Source organism: Nerophis ophidion, linkage group LG18, assembly GCF_033978795.1.
Source record: "Nerophis ophidion isolate RoL-2023_Sa linkage group LG18, RoL_Noph_v1.0, whole genome shotgun sequence".
NCBI lineage: Eukaryota > Metazoa > Chordata > Actinopteri > Syngnathiformes > Syngnathidae > Nerophis > Nerophis ophidion.
Genome location: NC_084628.1, coordinates 41,621,141 through 41,644,992, shown reverse-complemented (window position 1 = coordinate 41,644,992; position 23,852 = coordinate 41,621,141). Strand labels below are relative to the sequence as shown.

General features: G+C 44.6%; 1 long non-coding RNA gene across 1 annotated transcript in view; it reads left to right on the top strand.

Annotated features, from left to right (window-relative positions):
* LOC133537207 (uncharacterized) overlaps positions 1–23,852 on the top strand; it is an 86,248-nt gene that overhangs the window by 35,019 nt on the left and 27,377 nt on the right. Inside the window, exon 2 of the long non-coding RNA XR_009802619.1 lies at positions 969–1,070. This is a non-coding gene — a long non-coding RNA (uncharacterized LOC133537207). The remainder of the gene's footprint in view (positions 1–968; positions 1,071–23,852) is intronic.

Here is a 23,852-nt window from a genome sequence, read left to right as displayed (position 1 = left end):
ACAGACACTGTGTGTAGACAGAAAAGGGAGAACGGACGCATTTTAGCTTAAAAAGTAAATATTAAGGTCAAATTATAACCCTGAAACACCCTCAGGAAGAGGTGGTTTAAGACCTGGCTACCTAGCTAGCAGTCTGCAGTATTTTAGCATCTAATAAATAATAATAAAGTATGTTTCTTTCAAGTAACATTATCACTGCAGGACGAGGAATAGCTAAACGTGCTTCACGACACACCCTAGCGTCACAATGTAAACAAACCCAATGGGTGGATCTACACCTGACATCCACTGTAATGATACCAAGTACAGGCGCGTATCTAGTCGATACTACTATGATCACATCAATATTTTTTAGCATCACAAAATCTTTTTTTCCTTCTTTTAAAATGTATGTTGTGTTTTTAAAGTCAGGAAATATGTTCCTGGACACACAATGACTTAGATTATGACCAATGCAGGATCCTGTAACTACTTGATATCGGATCGATACCTAAATGTGTGGTATCATCCAAAACTAATGTAAAGTATCAAAGAAGAGAATTGATTATTGCATTTTAACAGAAGTGTAGACAAAACATGTTGAAAGAGAAAGTAAGCAGATATTAACAGTAAATGAACAAGTAGATTAATGATCATTTTTTACAGCTTGTCCTTAATAATGTGTACAAAATAATAGGTGTATAAATGACACAATATGTTACTGCATTTGTCAGCAGACTAATTAGGAGTCTTTGTTTGTTTACTTACTGCTAAAAGACAAGTTGTCTAGTATGTTCACTATTTTATTTAAGGACACACTTGCAATAATAAACATATGTTTGATGTACCCTAATATTTTTTGTTAAAAAATGAAGCCAATAATGCTATTTGTTGTGGTCCCCTTTATTTAGAAAAGTATCGAAATACATTTTGGTATCGGGACAACAATACTACCTGTCATGTAATATACTATTGTTATGATTATACAGGTGCAGCACGGTGGAAAAAGAAGATCCTGGGTTCAATTACCAGCTTACTGTGAAGTTTATTCTCCCGGGACGCAAACGGACTATTCCGGACAAGGCTTGCAGGTAGGAACATTTTTAATAATCTTCACTCAAAAAAAATATTAAAAAAACGGAAAACAAGGCTGATTGCACTTGGAGTTAAAGTAAATACTTAGCATAGACTATGGACATAAAGAACTTATAAAACTGTGACATGGAATAAACACGACTTGCAAAGTCCAGGCATGAGACATAAAGCGAACAACTGACATAAACTATGGCATAACAAGAAACAAACAGCATGAACTATGGTATTGCATAAAACTGTGGCATGAAACAACTAATGACGCCAGGACGACTGACTGGCAAAGACAGGCTTAAATAATGTTTCTCGATTGGAAACAGGTGTGCGGACCGAACACCGGAGGCAGGTGAAAATCATACGTCGCCATGGTAACTAAAACAAACAAGGGAGCATTTGATTGATTGATACTTTTATTAGTAGATTGCACAGTACAGTACATATTCCGTACAATTGACCACTAAATGGTAACACCCCAATAAGTTTTTCAACTTGTTTAAGTCGGGGTCAACGTTAATCAATTCATGGTACAAATATATACTATCAACATAATACAGTCATCATCATAGTATGTACATTGAATTATTTACATTATTTACAATCCGGGGGGTGGGATGAGGAGCTTTGGTTGATATCAGAACTTCAGTCATCAACAATTGCATCAACAGAGAAATGTAGGTCTTATTTAGTAGGATATGTACAGCCAGCAGAGAACATAGTGAGTTCACATAGCATAAGAACAAGTATATACATTAGAAATACATTTGAGTTGTTTATAATCCGGGGAGATGGGATGTGAATGGAGGAGGGTATTAGTAAAGTGTTGAAGTTGCCTGGAGGTGTTGTTTTAGAGCAGTTTTGAAGGAATATAGAGATGCACTTACTTTTATACCTGTTGGGAGTGCTTTCCACATTGATGTGGCATAGAAAGAGAATGAGTTAAGACCTTTGTTAGATCGGAATCTGGGTTTAACGTGGTTTGTGGAGCTCCCCCTGGTGTTGTGGTTATGGCGGTCATTTACGTTAAGGAAGTAATTTGACATGTACTTCAGTATCAAGGAGGTGTAGCGGATTTTATAGACTAGGCTCAGTGCAAGTTGTTTTACTCTGTCCTCCACCCTGAGCCAGCCCACTTTGGAGAAGTGGGTTGGATTGAGGTGTGATCTGGGGTGGAGGTCTAAAAGTAACCAGACTATCTTATTCTGGGATGTTTGGAGTCTAGATTTGTGTTGGGATGTCGCATGGCTGCAGTTGTGTGACCTCAAGTATGCAAAAATCCAGGAGAGCAGAAAGCCGGTAAGATGATTTTAATTTCATCAAAGTAAAAGATATAAACAGAAAGCAGTCTTGCATGGAGATGTTCCCAACATGGTTTTAACTTCGAGCACTGAGGAGTGCTCGAGTGAAACATAAATAGACCTATGTTGATTTACAGCAGCTGAGGACCGCTATCAATCAACGGCGAGTGTGACAAAAACAGTGCTCAGCGGAGTAAACAGGAAGTATGACAAAATAAGAGCACTGAACAGGAAATAAAGTACAAAACACGAAAAACTATCAGAAAGTAAGTGACAGATCGTTACAGGACCTCCCCCTCAAGGAACAGATACCAGATGTTCCCTGGAAAAGAAAAATGGAAAAAAATGTCCACAAAGTAAGGGAGGGTGGAGGGAGGATTTGGTGGAAGGTCGCCAAATCTCGTGTCCCCGCAGCCAGCGAGGAAAAGTCAGGTGGCGACGGCGCGTAGAGCGCCGCTGGAACTGGCGGGGCGGGCGGCCACGGAACAGCCACATCATTGGCCGAAAAAGAGATGAGTGCATCCCGCGAGGAAGACGCCCAGGGCACGGCCACATCCGCGGCTGACGTGGAGGCGGGCGCGCTGAAGCAGGCCCGGAGACAGCAGACAAAGCGGCGGGGACTGCAGCCAAAACAGATACCTCTGCAGGAGGCGGCTGAGGAGCCGATGTTGGTGCCGGCGTGGAAGCGGCAGACGTCATCAACGGCGTGGAAGCGGCAGACGTCATCGGCGGCGTGAAAGCGGCAGATGTCATCGGCGGCGTGAAAGCGGCAGATGTCATCGGCGGCGTGAAAGCGGCAGATGTCATCGGCGGCGTGAAAGCGGCAGATGTCATCGGCGCCGTGAAAACGGCAGACGTCATCGGAGGCGTGATTGTTGCAGATGTCATCGGCGGCGTGATTGTTGCAGATGTCATCGGCGGCGTGAAAGTGGCAGATGACGCCGGGCGAGGAGCAGCAAATGCCGGCCGAGGAATAGCGGATGCCGGCGGTGACGAAGCCCGGCGTGGTGCTGCTCTTGGCGGCGTTGGAGCTCGGCGTGGAGCCGGCGTTGGGGCTCGGCGTGGAGCCGGCGTTGGGGCTCGGCGTGGAGCCGGCGTTGGGGCTCGGCGTGGAGCCGGCGTTGGGGCTCGGCGTGGAGCCGGCGTTGGAGCTGTGCGAAAGCCCGCCAGGGACGTAGATGTCTCCGTGGAAGGAGACGCTGGCGGGGATGACAGCGGTGTGTGCCTGGCTGCACCGCAGTGTATAGTGGGCCCCCCTCCACTAGGTGGCTGCCAGACACCGTTCACACATGCGGGAAAACGTGCCTGCTCGTCGGAGTCCCCCGGTGCGAAAACCAGGGACGGGCGGGAGGGGACCAGGAGGAGGGACGAAGACACGTCCTGTGCCGAGTCCCAGCAGGAGGACAAAAGCGACCTCACTGTGGGCTCCACTGGAGCTCTCGGCGAACCAAAAAAGAGAGCGGGAGCTGGCAAAAAGAGCAGCCGGGGAGCAGCCGCTGGAAGCTGCGTAGGAGCAGGGAGAAGCAGCTCAGCAGACGACGGGAAGGATGGCGGCGGCGGACGTGCCGGTCGGAGAGCCGCAGTCGGCGACGGAGCGGCAGGAGCCGCGAGACGTGAAGGAGGAGGCGGGCGCGCCGGTCGGTGAGCCGTAGCCGGCAGCGTTGCCGAGAGGAAGGATGGCGGCGGAGGACGCGCCGGTCGGAGAGCCGTAGCCGTTAGCGTTGCCGCGGGAGCCGTGAGGCATGCAGGAAGTGGCGGACGTGCTGGTCGGAGAGCCGTAGCCAGCCGTTGAGCCGAGAGGAAAGATGGCGGCGGGGGACGCACCGGTCGGAGAGCCGAAGCCGGTGGCGTTGCCGCGGAGAGAGGGTCCGCGTCTGTAGGCTGGTACCGCACAAACCTGGCCTTCAAGTCCTCCAGGAATTGTGCGGTCCAGAACGTCGGCTGAGGATTGCCGACAGGGATTCTCGCGAGGTCACAATTTTCTGGCTCGAAGTTACTGTTGGGATGTCGCATGGCTGCAGTTGTGTGACCTCAAGTATGCAAAAATCCAGGAGAGCAGAAAGCCGGTAAGATGATTTTAATTTCATCAAAGTAAAAGATATAAACAGAAAGCAGTCTTGCATGGAGATGTTCCCAACATGGTTTTAACTTCGAGCACTGAGGAGTGCTCGAGTGAAACATAAATAGACCTATGTTGATTTACAGCAGCATGAGCACCGCCACCAATCAACGGCGAGTGTGACAAAAACAGTGCTCAGCGGAGTAAACAGGAAGTATGACAAAATAAGAGCACTGAACAGGAAATAAAGTACAAAACACGAAAAACTATCAGAAAGTAAGTGACAGATCGTTACAGGACCTCCCCCTCAAGGAACAGATACCAGATGTTCCCTGGAAAAGAAAAATGGAAAAAAATGTCCACAAAGTAAGGGAGGGTGGAGGGAGGATTTGGTGGAAGGTCGCCAAATCTCGTGTCCCCGCAGCCAGCGAGGAAAAGTCAGGTGGCGACGGCGCGTAGAGCGCCGCTGGAACTGGCGGGGCGGGCGGCCACGGAACAGCCACATCATTGGCCGAAAAAGAGATGAGTGCATCCCGCGAGGAAGACGCCCAGGGCACGGCCACATCCGCGGCTGACGTGGAGGCGGGCGCGCTGAAGCAGGCCCGGAGACAGCAGACAAAGCGGCGGGGACTGCAGCCAAAACAGATACCTCTGCAGGAGGCGGCTGAGGAGCCGATGTTGGTGCCGGCGTGGAAGCGGCAGACGTCATCAACGGCGTGGAAGCGGCAGACGTCATCGGCGGCGTGAAAGCGGCAGATGTCATCGGCGGCGTGAAAGCGGCAGATGTCATCGGCGGCGTGAAAGCGGCAGATGTCATCGGCGGCGTGAAAGCGGCAGATGTCATCGGCGCCGTGAAAACGGCAGACGTCATCGGAGGCGTGATTGTTGCAGATGTCATCGGCGGCGTGATTGTTGCAGATGTCATCGGCGGCGTGAAAGTGGCAGATGACGCCGGGCGAGGAGCAGCAAATGCCGGCCGAGGAATAGCGGATGCCGGCGGTGACGAAGCCCGGCGTGGTGCTGCTCTTGGCGGCGTTGGAGCTCGGCGTGGAGCCGGCGTTGGGGCTCGGCGTGGAGCCGGCGTTGGGGCTCGGCGTGGAGCCGGCGTTGGGGCTCGGCGTGGAGCCGGCGTTGGGGCTCGGCGTGGAGCCGGCGTTGGAGCTGTGCGAAAGCCCGCCAGGGACGTAGATGTCTCCGTGGAAGGAGACGCTGGCGGGGATGACAGCGGTGTGTGCCTGGCTGCACCGCAGTGTATAGTGGGCCCCCCTCCACTAGGTGGCTGCCAGACACCGTTCACACATGCGGGAAAACGTGCCTGCTCGTCGGAGTCCCCCGGTGCGAAAACCAGGGACGGGCGGGAGGGGACCAGGAGGAGGGACGAAGACACGTCCTGTGCCGAGTCCCAGCAGGAGGACAAAAGCGACCTCACTGTGGGCTCCACTGGAGCTCTCGGCGAACCAAAAAAGAGAGCGGGAGCTGGCAAAAAGAGCAGCCGGGGAGCAGCCGCTGGAAGCTGCGTAGGAGCAGGGAGAAGCAGCTCAGCAGACGACGGGAAGGATGGCGGCGGCGGACGTGCCGGTCGGAGAGCCGCAGTCGGCGACGGAGCGGCAGGAGCCGCGAGACGTGAAGGAGGAGGCGGGCGCGCCGGTCGGTGAGCCGTAGCCGGCAGCGTTGCCGAGAGGAAGGATGGCGGCGGAGGACGCGCCGGTCGGAGAGCCGTAGCCGTTAGCGTTGCCGCGGGAGCCGTGAGGCATGCAGGAAGTGGCGGACGTGCTGGTCGGAGAGCCGTAGCCAGCCGTTGAGCCGAGAGGAAAGATGGCGGCGGGGGACGCACCGGTCGGAGAGCCGAAGCCGGTGGCGTTGCCGCGGAGAGAGGGTCCGCGTCTGTAGGCTGGTACCGCACAAACCTGGCCTTCAAGTCCTCCAGGAATTGTGCGGTCCAGAACGTCGGCTGAGGATTGCCGACAGGGATTCTCGCGAGGTCACAATTTTCTGGCTCGAAGTTACTGTTGGGATGTCGCATGGCTGCAGTTGTGTGACCTCAAGTATGCAAAAATCCAGGAGAGCAGAAAGCCGGTAAGATGATTTTAATTTCATCAAAGTAAAAGATATAAACAGAAAGCAGTCTTGCATGGAGATGTTCCCAACATGGTTTTAACTTCGAGCACTGAGGAGTGCTCGAGTGAAACATAAATAGACCTATGTTGATTTACAGCAGCATGAGCACCGCTACCAATCAACGGCGAGTGTGACAAAAACAGTGCTCAGCGGAGTAAACAGGAAGTATGACAAAATAAGAGCACTGAACAGGAAATAAAGTACAAAACACGAAAAACTATCAGAAAGTAAGTGACAGATCGTTACAATTTGAGGGTTTTGGAGGTGCTGGGATACCAGGAGGTGCAAGCGTAATCGAAGAAGGGTTGAATGAGAGTTCCCGCTAGAATCCTCAAGGTTGCTTTTGTTGACCAGAGAGGAGATTATTTGGTTGACCTTTTTGATCACCTTGGTTGCCATTTTATCACAGGAAAGATTAGCCTCTAGAATGGAACCTAGGTAGGTGATCTCATCCTTCCATAAACAGGAAGGAACGGAGTTTAAAACTAACAGAACAAAACGAAAACATGATCCGGACCATGGATCATGACAAGTTTCTGTTTCTAAGCAGGGTTGCAACCTTGTTAGAAATCAATCTTCTCATTTTCAGTGGATTATTGTTTTAACATTCATGACTTGACCTTATTCCTGATGGAAGTTCCAGTCGTGCAGGACAACACTTCCCACCCAGGCCAGCCACCCCCACAAATACGAGTACATAACTTGTCTCGCTACGCAGACAAGAATTTTGCATATATTAGTGTAGCCGGTGTACAGTTTGTATAGTGGTATACAGTCGTGGTCAAAAGTTTACATACACTTGTAAAGAACATAATGTCATGGAAGTCTTGAGTTTCCAATCATTTCTACAACTCTTATTTTTTATTATGGGTCTACTAAATTATTATGAGTCGACTGAAAATGTGAGCAAATGTGCTGGGTCAAAAGTATACAGACAGCAATGTTAATATTTGCTTACATGTCCTTTGGCAACTTTCACTGCAATAAGGTGCCTTTGTTACCCATCCACAAGCTTCTGGCTGATTTGTAGATCACTCCTCTTGACAAAATTGCTGCAGTTCAGCTAAATGTGTTGTTTTTTCTGACATGGACTTGTTTCTTCAGGATTGTCCACATGTTAAAGGGGAACATGATCACAATTTCAAAAGGGTTAAAAACAATAAAAATCAGTTCCCAGTGGCTTGTTGTATTTTTTTGAATTCGTGAACCTCCGGAAAATATGGGTGGGTTGGCAAGTGTAATGCTTTTTATTTATAAATGGTGGATTTATATAGGATACTAAGGTACCTTACTACTCTATATAAATTATTCCATCCATCCATCATCTTCCGCTTATCCGAGGTCGGGTCGCGGGGGCAACAGCCTAAGCAGGGAAACCCAGACTTCCCTCTCCCCAGCCACTTCGTCTAACTCTTCCCGGGGGATCCCGAGGCGTTCCCAGGCCAGCCGGGAGACATAGTCTTCCCAACGTGTCCTGGGTCTTCCCCGTGGCCTCCTACCGGTTGGACGTGCCCTGAACACCTCCCTAGGGAGGCGTTCGGGTGGCATCCTGACCAGATGCCCGAACCACCTCATCTGGCTCCTCTCGATGTGAAGGAGCAGCGGCTTTACTTTGAGTTCCTCCCGGATGGCAGAGCTTCTCACCCTATCTCTAAGGGAGAGAAGGAAACTCATTTGGGCCGCTTGTACCCGTGATCTTATCCTTTCGGTCATGACCCACAGCTCATGACCATAGGTGAGGATGGGAACGTAGATCGACCGGTAAATTGAGAGCTTTGCCTTACGGCTCAGCTCCTTCTTCACCACAACGGATCGGTACAACGTCCGCATTACTGAAGACGCCGCACCGATCCGCCTGTCGATCTCACGATCCACTCTTCCCCCACTCGTGAACAAGACTCCTAGGTACTTGAACTCCTCCACTTGGGGCAGGGTCTCTTCCCCAACCCGGAGATGGCATTCCACCCTTTTCCGGGCGAGAACCATGGACTCGGATATAGAGGTGCTGATTCTCATTCCGGCCGCTTCACACTCGACTGCGAACCGATCCAGTGAGAGCTGAAGATCCCGGTCAGATGAAGCCATCAGGACCACATCATCTGCAAAAAGCAGAGACCTAATCCTGCGGTCACCAAACCAGAACCCCTCAACGCCTTGACTGCGCCTAGAAATTCTGTCCATAAAAGTTATGAACAGAACAGAAGGCTGTCCTTTGTCACCGATTCTGTTCATAACTATATAAATCAACCATTTATAAATACACGTCAGTAGGCTGAATGAACCTCTTCAACATAAGTGTAATGCTGTCAAGCGGCATTCATGTAAAACTCGCGGGCCGCACTGACATAAAATTTTCTCATTAAGGTGCGGGCTGCGTGTCTGAGACCCCTGGTTTATACATAGCACAAAGCAAAAAAAACAACCTCTGTATACAGTCTTATTGAGCGGTATAGCTCGGTTGGTAGAGCGGCCGTGCCAGCAACTTGAGGGTTGCAGGTTCGATCCCCCCTTCCGTCATCCTAGTCACTGCCGTTGTGTCCTTGGGCAAGACACTTTACCCACCTGCTCCCAGTACCACCCACACTGGTTTAAATGTAAAAATTATATATTGGGTTTCACTATGTAAAGCGCTTTGAGTCACTAGAGAAAAAGCGCTATATAAATATACTTCACTTCACTATTTCATTTTTTTTTTCAAAAGAATTTTGAGGCTCCCATTGTTTTCCTTATTTTGTGAAACGGATCAAAATAGCTCGTTGACTGGTAAAGGTTGCCGACCCCTGGCCTATTGGGAAGTTAGGATGGTGCGCTATACACGTTGCTTAGCAACAGGTTGCTGAAAAGAAAAACAATCCTTCTATTTTAAGTTTTTGGTGTTGTGACCCCAAAGTTGGTTTCGGCCAAGAAAAAAAGAAAATAATCTTGTGCCTTAAAGGCCCACTGAAATTAGATTTTCTTATTTAAACGGGGATAGCAGGTCCATTTTATGTGTCATATTTGATCATTTCGCCAAATTGCCATATTTTTGCTGAAAGGATTTAGTAGAGAACATCCACGATAAAGTTGGCAACTGGAGAAAAGCCCTGCCTCTGCCGGAAGTCGCAGACGATGACGTCACATGTTAATGGCTCCTCACATATTCACATTGTTTTTAATGGGAGCCTCCAACAAAAACAGCTATTCCGACCGAGAAAACGACAATTTCCCCATTAATTTGAGCGAGGATGAAAGATTCGTGTTTGAGGATATTGATAGCGACGGACTAGGAAAACAAAAAACAAAAAAAAACAAGCTAAAAAAATTGCGTTGCATTGAGGTATGTTTTTAGACACATTTACTAGGATAATTCTGGGAAATCCCTTATCTTTCTATTGTGTTGCTAGTGTTTTAGTGGGTTTAACAGTACCTGATAGTCGGGAGTGTACGTCCGCGGCCGGGTGTTGACGCCCAGTGTCTCGGGGAAGTCGACGGCAGCTGTATGGACAGCACAAGCTCAGCTGATATCCGGTAAGTGGCGACTTTTTAACCACAATTTTCTCACCGAAACCTGCTGGTTGACATGTAGTCGGGATCCATGTCCGCTCTGATCCATACTTCGTGAATTTTAAACAAGGAATCACCGTGTGTTTGTGTGGCTAAAGGCTAAAGCTTCCCAACTCCGTCTTTCTACCTTGACTTCTCCAATATTCATTGAACAAATTGCAAAAGATTCAGCAACACAGATGTCCAAAATACCGTGTTATTATGCCGTTAAAGCAGACGACTTTTAGTTGTGTGTGTGTGCAGCGCTCATATTCATAACAGCCCGTGACGTCACGCGTACACGTCATCATTACGTGACGTTTTCAAGAATAAAATCCCGGGAAATTTAAAATTGCAATTTAGTAAACTAAAAAGGCCGTATTGGCATGTGTTGCAATGTTAATATTTCATCATTGATATATAAACTATCAGACTGCGTGGTGATGGGTGTTTTTTTAGAAAGTGTTTGCCCTGTAAGTATTTTATGACTTTTATCAGCTGTTGAAGTTGAATGTGCATCTTAGTTGTCTATTTCCATCCATCCATCCATCCATCCAGTGAGGCGTTCCTAAGAGACGTAGTGGAACTCAGCTCTCTTAGTCTTCATTGTAGTTACAGCTTTAAAAATATGTATTTGAAATATATTTAAATATATATTTCTCGCTGCTTCAGAAGTTGTAGAAGTGCAATTCTAAGACTAGTTGGAAATCGTATAGGGCATGGGTCTCAGATACGCGGCCCCCGAGTCGTTATTCGCGAGTTTTGTATGAATGGCGCTTGACAGCGTTGTGTGCAGAGCGGAAGGAATCGACCAATCACGGTGTGGTATGTGGCTCTCAGGGGCCGAACGTTGACGTCACTTGCATGATGCAAGCAGAGAAACCCCCGTTTGCTCCAGACAGAGAAAAGTTTTGTTATATGGGTCCAAAATGGCTCTGGCAATGTTCTGGGTTGCCTACCCCTGCATTAGTGGAAAAGCGGCCAATGAGGGAAAGCGACAGAGATGTTGCCATGGAGACTAGGGTTTTCTAACGTGGCTGGCTGCAGTTCGTCAGTAATACCGTTAGTAATAACAGTCCCCGATAACCTGGACCAATTCAAACCGTTATTTTTGTATTATTATCTCATTTGCATTGCCTCCCATTTCTTAATCCTCTTTTTGTTCATTCACAATTTGATTTTATTTTGCGTTGAAAATAAAATAAAGACATTTAAAAATATATTTTTTAAGAAATCTTTTCTTGCGACCCGGGCTCACCCAGACTCTGCATTCAGTGGCCCCCGGATAATTTGAGTTTGAGACCCCTGGTCGAGAGTATTGTGTTTTTTGGAACGTTCCCTGTAATGCACAAAGTTCATCAAGCAGGCAGACACGCAGACCCACTAATTTCAAATGTTAATGTTTACGAAACTTCTGACGTAACCAATTAAACAAGTGCCTAAGAACTTAAAGCGGTTGCGTGAGACTTTAGCAGAAGCGGCGAGCAGACAAAGCGAGTGTGGCAACTCCACTCCGCTTCCGCAAAGGAACATTACAAAATCCACATGTTGATGAACCGTGTTCACAATTAAAATAGCAAAAAGTCGTAGCTATCCATTACTTTTACCATTTTTAATTACTTTGGACACGACTTCACACAGACTCCACTTGGACTTTGACATCACTGACTCGGGACTTGACTAGTTTAACATCTTAAGAGATGAATTAAGAAGGGTGGTCAGCAAAATATGTCCACGGCAATATTTTCAAATATATTCTTTGGTATGACTTTTAACGGCCCTAAAGAGACATGGGGGACAATTTTTTTAGATACGTATCTCGTGCGGACAAGATTTTCTGGAGTTTCTGGTGCGCTCATCAATTTTTGGCAGCAGTAAGGTGGTTGTTTTGGTTGTGCTGGCTGTCCAGAGTCGGGACCCGGGGTGGACCGCTTGCCTGTGACTCGGTTGGGGACATCTCTGCACTGTTGACCCGTCTCTGCTCGGGATGGTCTCCTGCTGGCCCCACTATGGACTGGACTTTCACACTATTAGGTTAGATCCACCATGGACTCGACTCTCACTATTATGTTAGATCCACTATGGACTGGACTCTCACTATTATGTTGGATCCACTATGGACTAGACTATCGCTATTATTTTAGATCCACTATGGATTGGATTTTCACACTATCATGTTAGATCCAGTATGAACTGGACTTTTACGCTATTATATTAGATCCACTATGGACTGGACTTTCACTATTACTTTAGATCCACTATGGCTCGACTTTCACATTATTATGTTGGATCCACTATGGACTAGACTCTCACTATTATGTTAGATCCACTAGGGACTGGACTTTCACACTATTATGTTAGATCCATTATGGACTGGACTTTCACACTATTATGTTAGATCCACTATGGACTAGACTATCGCTATTATGTTAGATCCACTATAGACTGGACTGTCACTATTATGTTAGATCCACTATGGACTGGACTCTCACTATTATTTTAGATCCACTATGGACTGGACTTTCACACTATCATGTTAGATCCAGTATGAACTGGACTTTTACGCTATTATATTAGATCCACTATGGACTGGACTTTCACTATTACTTTAGATCCACTATGGCTCGACTTTCACATTATTATGTTGGATCCACTATGGACTAGACTCTCACTATTATGTTAGATCCACTATGGACTGGACTTTCACACTATTATGTTAGATCCATTATGTACTGGACTTTCACACTATTATGTTAGATCCACTATGGACTGGACTCTCACTATTATGTTAAATCCACTATGGACTGGACTCTCGCTATTATGTTAGATCCACTATAGACTGGACTCTCACTATTATGTTAGATCCATTATGGACTAGACTTTCACTCTATTATGTTAGATCCACTATGGACTGGACTCTCACTATTATGTTAGATCCACTATGGACTGGACTCTCACTATTATGTTAGATCCACTATGGACTGGACTCTCACTATTATGTTAGATCCACTATGGACTGGACTCTCACTATTATTTTAGATCCACTATGGACTGGACTTTCACACTATCATGTTAGATCCAGTATGAACTGGACTTTCACGCTATTATATTAGATCCACTATGGACGGACTCTCACTATTATGTTGGATCCACTATGGACTGGACTTTCACCATTACTTTAGATCCACTATGGCTCGACTTTCACATTATTATGTTGGATCCACTATGGACTAGACTCTCACTATTATATTAGATCCACTATGGACTGGACTTTCACACTATTAGGTTAGATCCACTATGGACTGGACTTTCACACTATTATGTTAGATCCACTATGGACTGGACTCTCACACTATTATCTTAGATCCACTATGGACTAGACTCCCACTAATATGTTAGATCCACTATGGACTGGACTCTCACTATTATGTTAGATCCACTATGGCTGGACTTTCACATTATTATGTTGGATCCACTATGGACTGGACTCTCACTATTATATTAGATCCACTATGGATGGACTCTCACTATTGTGTTAGATCCACTATGGACTGGACTTTCACTATTACTTTAGATCCACTATGGCTGGACTTTCACATTATTATGTTAGATCCACTATGGACTGGACTCTCACTATTATGTTAGATCCACTATGGACTGGACTTTCACACTATTATGTTAGATCCACTATGGACTGGACTCTCACTATTATGTTAGATCCACTATGGACTGGACTCTCACTTATGTTAGATCCACTATGGACTGGACTCTCACTATTATGTTAGATCTACAATGGACTGGACTCTCACTATTATGCTAAATCCACTATGGACTGGACTCTATTCCTCTAGTGTCTGTTGCCGTCACCTTCCCCTGTTAAACCATAACAGGAACGTTAAATATCTTGTCTTTGCAGTCTATTCAATTGAAAATAGGTTGGAAAGGATTTGCAAATCATTGTGTTCTGTTTTTATTTACCATTTAAACGCAAAAACTTCACTGCTTTTGGGTATTAGACAAATTATCATGTACTCACACATGAACACACACAGAGGTACCGCAAATTAGTACCGTCGAGTACTGTAAACATCAGAACAAAAACACTAATGCTAATATTCTCAATGTGTGTCCTCAAGCGGCGGTCAGGAACGTCATTGCCCTCTACTGTTTGTCCCGTCAATCCTCCGCCCATGTGCCTGTGATAGCGGGATGTGGAGAAGTGTCTTTACGAAGGAGAGGAAAAAAAAGACAACAGCACCCTTTGACTGGCTGGCCAAGTTGAGATACCGCACATATTTGACACCGCATCTCTGTGTGCTCAGCAGACACCCGTGTGTGTGTGTGTGTGTGTGTGTGTGTGTGTGTGTGTGTGTGTGTGTGTGTGTGTGTGTGTGTGTGTGTGTGTGTGTGTGTGTGTGTGTGTGTGCGCACAAGAGCTTGCAGACGGGCCAGAAGCGAGGAGACGTGTCAGATGCTAACTACCTCGATGGAAGAATACCGACCCATGCACACTCGGAGGTCGCTTCATTAGGCACACAATCGAACGAAATGCGACGCAAGAACTTTGCCAACCCAGTTGACGGATATGAATTTATAAACCGATGCCGTTTCAGAGCACAAGGAATATCTGGTGTGTTTACAATACATGTGGCAAACTTAAGACAAAGCTACACTATATTGCCAAAAGTATTTGGCCACCTGCGAAAGCCATTTATCAACAACACCCGGGAACGCCGCCGACTTCGCTGGGCCCGGGCTCATCTAAGATGGACTGATGCAAAGGGGAAACGTGTTCTGTGGTTCGACTAGTACACATTTCAAATAGTTTTCGGAAACTTTTTCCAGACCAAAGAGGATAATAACCATCCGGATTGTCAAAGGCGCAAAGTTCAAAAGCCAGTATCTGTGATGGTATGGATAAACGGTAAATGGTAAATGGGTTATACTTGTATAGTGGTTTTCTACCTTTTTTTTTTAAAGGAACTCAAAGCGCTTTGAATATTGCCAAAAGTATTTGGCCACCTGCGAAAGCCATTTATCAACAACACCCGGAAACGCCGCCGACTTCGCTGGGCCCGGGCTCATCTAAGATGGACTGATGCAAAGTGGAATTGTGTTCTGTGGTCTGACTAGTACACATTTCAAATAGTTTTCGGAAACTTTTTCCGGACCAAAAAGGATAATAACCATCCGGATTGTCAAAGGTGCAAAGTTCAAAAGCCAGCATCTGTGATGGCATGGATAAATGGTAAATGGTAAATGGGTTATACTTGTATAGTGGTTTTCTACCTTTTTTTTTTTTTTTAAAGGAACTCAAAACGCTTTGAATATTGCCAAAAGTATTTGGCCACCTGCGAAAGCCATTTATCAACAACACCCGGAAACGCCGCCGACTTCGCTGGGCCCGAGCTCATCTAAGATGGACTGATGCAAAGTGGAAACGTATTCTGTGGTCTGACGAGGACGCATTTCAAATAGTTTTCGGAAATTTTTTTCGGACCGAACAGGAAAATAATCATCCGGATTGTCATAGGCGCACAGTTCAAAAGCCAGTATCTGTGATGGTATGGATAAACGGTAAATGGTTTATACTTGTATAGTGGTTTTCTACCTTTTTTTTTTTTTTTTAAAGGAACTCAAAGCACTTTGAATATTGCCAAAAGTATTTGGCCACCTGCGAAAGCCATTTATCAACAACACCCGGAAACGCCACCGACTTGGCTGGGCCCGAGCTCATCTAAGATGGACTGATGCAAAGTGGAAATGTTTTCTGTGGTTTGACTAGTACACATTTCAAATAGTTTTCGGAAACTTTTTCCGGACCAAAAAGGATAATAACCATCCGGATTGTCAAAGGCGCACAGTTCAAAAGCCAGCATCTGTGATGGTATGAATACATGGTAAATGGTAAATGGGTTATACTTGTATAGCGTTTTTTTTATCTTTTTTTTTTTTTTTTTTAAAGGAACTCAAAGCACTTTGAATAATGCCAAAAGTATTTGGCCACCTGCGAAAGCCATTTATAAACAACACCCGGAAACGCCGCCGACTTGACTGGGCCCGAGCTCATCTAAGATGGACTGATGCAAAGTGGAAATTTGTTCTGTGGTGTGACTAGTACACATTTCAAATAGTTTTCGGAAACTTTTTCCAGACCAAAGAGGATAATAGCCATCCGGATTGTCAAAGGCGCAAAGTTCAAAAGCCAGCATCTGTGATGGTATGGATAAACGGTAAATGGTTTATACTTGTATAGTGGTTTTCTACCTTTTTTTTTTTTTTAAAGGAACTCAAAGCACTTTGAATATTGCCAAAAGTATTTGGCCACCTGCGAAAACCATTTATCAACAACACCCAGAAACGCCGCCGACTTCGCTGGGCCTGAGCTCATCTAAGATGGACTGATGCAAAGTGGAAATTTGTTCTGTGGTTCGACTAGTACACATTTCAAATAGTTTTCGGAAACTTTTTCCGGACCAAAGAGGATAATAACCATCCGGATTGTCATAGGCGCACAGTTCAAAAGCCGGCATCTGTGATGGTATGGATAAACGGTAAATGGGTTATACTTGTATAGCAGTTTTCTACCTCATTTTTTAAAGGAACTCAAAGCGCTTTGAATATTGCCAATATTGCTACCTGCCTTTACTCACATATAAACTTGAAGTGGTCCATGGTTTTCGCCCGGAAATGGGTTGTGTACAATCTCTGGATTGGGGAGGAGACCTTGCCCCAAGTGGCGGAGTTCAAGTACCTAGGAGTCTTCTTCGCGAGTGAGGGAAGAGTGGATAGTGAGGTCGACGGGTGGATCGGTGCGGCGTCTTCAGTAATGCGGACGCTGTTTTGATCCGTTGTGGTGAAGAAGGAGCTGAGCCGGAAGGCAAAGCTCTCAATTTACCGGTTGATCTACGTTCCCATCCTCACCTATGGTCATGAGCTTGGGTTATGCCCGAAAGGACAAGATCACGGGTACAAGCGGCCCAAATGAGTTTCCTCCGCCCACTTGGGGTAAGAAGCTCTGTCATCCGGGAGGAGCTCAAAGTAAAGCCGCTGCTCCTCCACATGGAGAGGATGAGGTGGTTCGGGAATCTGGTCAGGATGCCACCCGAACGCCTCCCTAGGGAGGTGTTTAGGGCACATCCGACCGGTAGGAGGCCACGGGGAGGACCCAGGACACGTTGGGTAGACTATGTCTCCCGCCTGGCCTGGGAACGCCTCGGGATCCGCCGGGAAGAACCTGACAAAGTGGCAGGGGATAGGAAAGGCTGGGTTTCCCTGCTTAGGCTGCTGCCCCCGCGACCTGACCTCTGATAAGCGGAAGAACCTGAAGTGCCATCCCATGCAATTGTCCAAAAAGGCTTTGGTATCCTGGAGCATTCAAAGTTCCTTTCACTGGAACTAAAGGGGCCAAGCCCAAATCCTGAAAAACAACCCCACATCTTAATTCCTCCTCCACCAAATTTCACACTCGGCACAATGCAGTCCGTAATGTAGTTGTTGTTCCCAAAGTCTTCACTTTTCTTATAATAAAGTTGACTTTGGAATATTTAGGAGCGAGGGGAAATTTCACGACTGGACTTGTTGCACAGGTGGCATCCTACGACAGTTCCATGCTGGAAATCACTGAGAGCCGCCCATTCTTTCACAAACATTTGTAGAGACAGTCTCCATGCCTAAAACAGCCTAGCCAGTAATTTCCAGGAGTTATCTCACCTTCTGAGTAGCCTCTGATGGTTTCTAATGTTCTAAAAATGTGTAGAATGAATATTACATTTCAACATTTCTGTCAAGGAAGATTTCCTTCAGCTTGTGATGCGTAGTCATTTTGATAGTAGGCTATTTTAGCCTCTATCAAAATACGCCATGTGTTGCCTTCATTATAAGTCTTATGTAAATCTTTTCATTTTTGGCGGCTCCAGACAGATTGGTTTTTTGTATTTTTGGTCCAATATGGCTCTTTCGACGTTTCGGGTTGCCGACCCCTGCATGAATGAAGCCGGTGCACCGCTAACCACAGTTTGAGAATACCTCCTCAAAAGGGTCGTGCATCTGCATCCAGTCAGAAGGGAGAACTCCCACCAAAGTACTTTTACTGTCTTCAGGCCAAACAAACACTGATATGGAAAATGAGTAACTCTCCAACAGTATGTTTCCTTTAAAAAAAAAACCCAGCATTATGGAGATGGGCCCCGAAGTTTGAAGTAGACTGCGGAAATCTTTTTCAAAAACTGGCCGGAGCGGATGTTTGTGACGACCACGGCATGACACATCTTCCCCAAAGACGGCGCGCAAAGGTGAGTCCATCTTACTTGTGGCTTGAAAGCTGACATGAGGATTGTGTGGCTCTGGTGTGAAATTCCGTCATCGGCGCAGACACCGAAAAATGTCGGTGGGTTGGGAATAGTATCGTGCGTGTAGTCAGTCTTTTGACAACTCTTGTTACACTCACACCCGACACATTTCAGCAACATTTATTGTTCCCTTTCCTCAGGCGACACAACTGTAGAAAGGTAACGTGTGCAGATACTATAGCACGAAGAAGTGTACTATCCACTTAAGCTTCGTCTTGTGTTAGGACCCGTTTTAGTTTTTAAATGCATAAAAGAACCACATAAATGTATTTTTATGCATCAAGGATTTTTGACTTTGTCAGGAACCTCTATTTCAACAAAATAAAACTTGTTTTTTTGTTTCACTAAATTATAAAATGCTCTGGTTGAAATTATGACCTTGGTGTTGTTAGGGTCGGTTTTGACCCAGTTATAAAAATAAGACTATAAAGCACTAAGTAGAGCCAAAACTGAACACACTGACGGCCAGCTCCTCTCCCAATCATGTGAGCTTTAGTGGATTCTCATTTTACCTTGTTATCCTGTACAAAAACGAACCAAATTTATGTGGTTCTTTTATGCATTTAAAAACTAAAATGTCCAGAGATTTGAGGTCAATTCAGTATAGAGTTGTTACTATAGTTAAAATTATTAAAATTAAAAAATAAATAAAACAAATGTATTTAAGAGATGTGTTCTAATACCCCTCAGTAATGGTCAGGTAACACAACAACCTTTTTTTTATTTATACGATTCTCTTGAGGTTCGTTTTACCATTTTTTTCAATTGAAATCGAGGGGTATACTGACAAAAAAAAGGCCCAATGGCCCAAACCAAAAATATTAAAACCAATATTTTCATGGATAAGGAAACCTAACGAGGTCACCAAGAGATGAGAAACAAATTGGATGATAGATCATTGTTTTTAGTGTATTTTACAGCTGATTTAAAACATGGGTCAAAACCGACCCGTTAACATAAGAGATGGTAACAGAAAGCTAACACAAGAGGAAGGTTAAAATAACATTATTGTCCTTAGTAAGATGGAAAAAAAATATGTCTTGTCTACCTTTAAGCCTGGTGTTGTGGCAATGCATGCAAACTGCAAAATGTCAGTGTATTTTATTTGAACTAACCAAAATTATCTGCCAAGTGAAGACCAAGTTTTTAAAATATTTTCTTGGATTTTCAAATCCTATTTGAGTTTTTTTCTCTCTTAGAATTAAAAATGTCCAGCAAAGCGAGAGCAGCTTGCTCGTAAATAAATAACATTTGAAAAATAGAGGCAGTTCACTGGTAAGTGCTGCTATTTGAGCTATTTTTAGAACAGGCCAGCGGGCGACTCATCTGGTCCTTATGGGCGACCTGGTGTTGGTGACCCCTGAGATACACTATATTGCCAAAAGTATTTGGCCACCTGCCTTTACTCAGATGTCAACTTGAAGTGCCATCCTGTGGAATTGTCCACAATGTTTTGGTATCCTGGAGCATTCTAAGTTCCTTTCACTGGAACTAAGCGGCCAACCCCAACTCCTAAAAAACAATCCCACACCATAAATCCTCCTCCACCAAATTTCACACTCTGCACAATGCAGTCCGAAATGTAGCGTTCTCCTGGCAACTTCCAAACCCAGACTGGTCCATCAGATTGCCAGATGGGAAACGCGTAATTCATCAGTCCAGAGAAGGCGTTTCCACTGTTCGAGAGTCCAGTCGCGACGCTTTGCATTGGACTTGCTGATGTATGGCTTAGATGCAGCTGCCCGGCCATGGAAACCCATTCCATGAAGCTCTCTGCGTACTGTATGTGGGCTAATTGGAAGGTCACTTGAAGTTTGGAGCTCTGTAGCAACTGACTGTACAGAAAGTATTTGCACTATGCGCTTTAGCATCCGCTGACTCCTCTCTGTCAGTTTACCTGGCCTACCCCTTTGTGGCTGAGTTGCTGTTGTTCCCAAATTCTTCACTTTTCTTATAATAAAGTTGACTTTATTTTGGACTTGTTGCACAGGTTTCCACACTGGAAATCACTGAGAGTGGCCCATTCTTTCACAAATGTTTGTAGAAACAGTCTCCATGCCTAAGTGTTTGATTAAGTGATTAGGGCACTCGATTCTGATCATTCGGATGGGGGGGGGGGGGGGGGTAATAACCACTTTTGTTTGGTTCCACTTTTGTTCATGACTGTTTGCTTTTTTATCCCCCTTTTCTCATTTTATTTGATGTTACAAGCTATGTAAACATGGCAATGGAAACTGTAAAATATTCTGCTGATGGCAACCTGAGCAAAACGTCAAAAAGTTTGACTCCGAGCAGAAATGGCTTTGTTTTTTCAGCATCTTCGAGGTGGCCGGGGAACAACCTTCCACCTCGCCAGCGTCTCACTTCAGCAGCTGTAGTTTTTCAGCTAGACAAAACACACACTTCCTTTCAGTAGCAGCATATTGACCACATGTCAAGTGACGTGATGGATGTTTCTTTTTCTTTAAACATCCAGATCGGGGGATTCAAATCGGACGATCTACATTTTAAAATATTATTGATGTCAGAGGGAAGGTCATGCCTGCAAAAAAACATGAATAAAGTTCACTACCCACAGAAGGCATGTGGTTTAAATGAAGTAGTGATGCACCATGACTACTGTTTGTGGTTCTTTCAAATGGTGCTGCCATATAAAAGCTCTCAGCAATTAGCCTGCATTCTAACACAAATAAAGTCGAGTCAATACCCTCTATAGCAGTGGTCCCCAACCTTTTTGGAGCTGCGGACCGGTCAACACTTGATAATCTGCCCCGCGGCCCAGGGTTGGTCATTAAAAAGGGAGTTTTTTGGGTTGGTGCACTAATTTTAAGTGTATCTTGTGTTTTCTATGTTGATTTAATAAAATGAAAAATGAAAAATTTGAAAAAAATTATTCTGCGTCCCGGTACCGTAATTGTAAGTGTATCTTGCATTTTTTATGTTGATTTAATAAAAATAAAAAAATAATAATAATAATTAAAAATAAAAATATTTTGCGGCCCGATATTTTAATTATAAGTGTATCTTGTGTTTTTTATGTTGATTTGATAAAAAAATAAAATAAAAATAAAAAATTCTTCTGTGCCCGGTACCGTAATTCAACCGATCATTCAATCAATGTTTATTTATAAAGCCTTAAATCACTAGTGTCTCAAAGGGCTGCACAAATTATAACACAAACCACTTTTGTAAGTGTATGATGTGTTTTTTATGTTGATTTAATTAAAAAAAAAAAAAAAAAGGCAAAAAATTCTTCTGCAGCCCGGTACCAATCAAGCCGCGACCCGGGTACCGTAATTGTAAGTATATCTTGTGTTTTTTATGTTGATTTAATAAAAACGATTAAAAAAATAAATAAATAAAAACAAATTTGTACAAAATTCTTCTGTGGCCCGGTACCAATCGAGCAGCTGCCCGGTACGGTAATTCAATCAATCATTCAATCGATGTTTATCTATATAGCCCTAAATCACTAGTGTCTCAAAGGGCTGCACAAACCACTTTTGTAAGTGTATGGTGTGTTTTTTATGTTGATTTAATTTTTTTTTAAAAAGTGAAAAAATTCTTCTGCAACTCGGTACCAATCAAGCCGCGACCCGGTACCGGAATTGTAAGTGTGTCTTGCGTTTATTGTGTTGATTTATTAAAAAAAATAAGTAAATAAATAAATGAATAAAAATTTTTTTAAATTAGTACAAAATTCTTTTGCGACCCGGTACCAATGCCCGGGACCATAATTGTATGTGTATCTTGTGTTTTTTATGTTGATTTAATTAAAAAGAAAAATAATAATAAAAAAAAAAAAAGGCAAAAAAATCTTCTGTGGCCCGGTACCGTAAGTGTAAGTGTATCTTTTGTTTTTTATGTTGATTTAATAAAAACAATTAAAAAAATTAAAAAATATATAAAAAAATTTGTAAAAAAAATGTCTGCGGCCCGGTACCAATCGAGCCACGGCCCGGTATCGTAATTGTAAGTGTATCTTGTGTTTTTTGTGTTGATTTAATAAAAAATAAAAAAATACAACTGTAAAAAATTATTATGCGGCCCGGTACCAATCGAGCCACGGCCCGGTACCATAATTGTAAGTATATCTTGTGTTTTTTATGTTGATTTAATTAAAAATAAAAATAAGAATAAAAATTAAAAAATTTTAAAAATTCCTCCGCGGCTCGGTGGTTGGGGACTACTGCTCTATAGTTCCATTTCATTTTCCACTCGTTCATGTACAAAACACTTCTGCTAGCTCTTACAGCAGGGGTCCCAAACCTGTGGCCCGCGGGCCAAATGTGGCCCACGGGCCAATTGTGGCCCACAGGCCAATTGTGGCCCGCTAGACGTTATTTTGCGGCACCCCACCTTAATATCAAATTTTTATGTTAGAGCGGCCCGCAAGTTTTATATGAATGGTGCTTGACAGCGTTGTTATTTGGGTCCAAAGTGGCTCAACGTTCTGGGTTGCCTAACCCTGCATTGGTGGAAAAGCGGCAAATGGCTTATATAAGGAAGTAATCAATAAATACAGGTGCGCGTCAAAAGCAAGTAGCAGGTGGAACAAATCAGAAACTATGGTAACAGAACAAAATAAAAACGGAAATGCTGATTATCGGTCCTGCTGGACACCGACCTCTATTTAATAATACCACTTTAACATTTGACAACCAAATAATAAAACAAGGTGACTGTAAAAAATCTGGGTATTATCTTCGACCCAACTCTCCTTTGAGTCACATATTAAAAGCGTTACTAAAATGGCCTTCTTTCATCTCCGTAATATCTCTAAAATTCGCTCCATTTTGTCCACTAAAGACGCTGAGATCATTATCCATGCGTTTGTTACGTCTCGTCTCGATTACTGTAAGGTATTATTTTCGGGTCTCCCCATGTCTAGCATTAAAAGATTACAGTTGGTACAAAATGCGGCTGCTAGACTTTTGACAAGAACAAGAAAGTGTGATCACATTACGCCTGTACTGGCTCACCTGCACTGGCTTCCTGTGCACTTAAGATGTGACTTTAAGGTTTTACTACTTACGTATAAAATACTACACGGTCTAGCTCCATCCTATCTTGCCGATTGTATTGTACCATATGTCCCGGCAAGAAATCTGCGTTCAAAGGACTCCGGATTATTAGTGATTCCTAGAGCCCAAAAAAAGTCTGCGGGCTATGGAGCGTTTTCCGTTCGGGCTCCAGTACTCTGGAATGCCCTCCCGGTAAAAGTTCGAGATGCTACCTCAGTAGAAGCATTTAAGTCTCACCTTAAAACTAATTTGTATACTCTAGCCTTTAAATAGACTCCCTTTTTAGACCAGTTGATCTGCCGTTTCTTTTCTTTTTCTCCTATGTCCCCCCCTCCCTTTTGGAGGGGGTCCAGTCCGATGACCATGGATGAAGTACTGGCTGTCCAGAGTCGAGACCCAGGATGGACCGCTC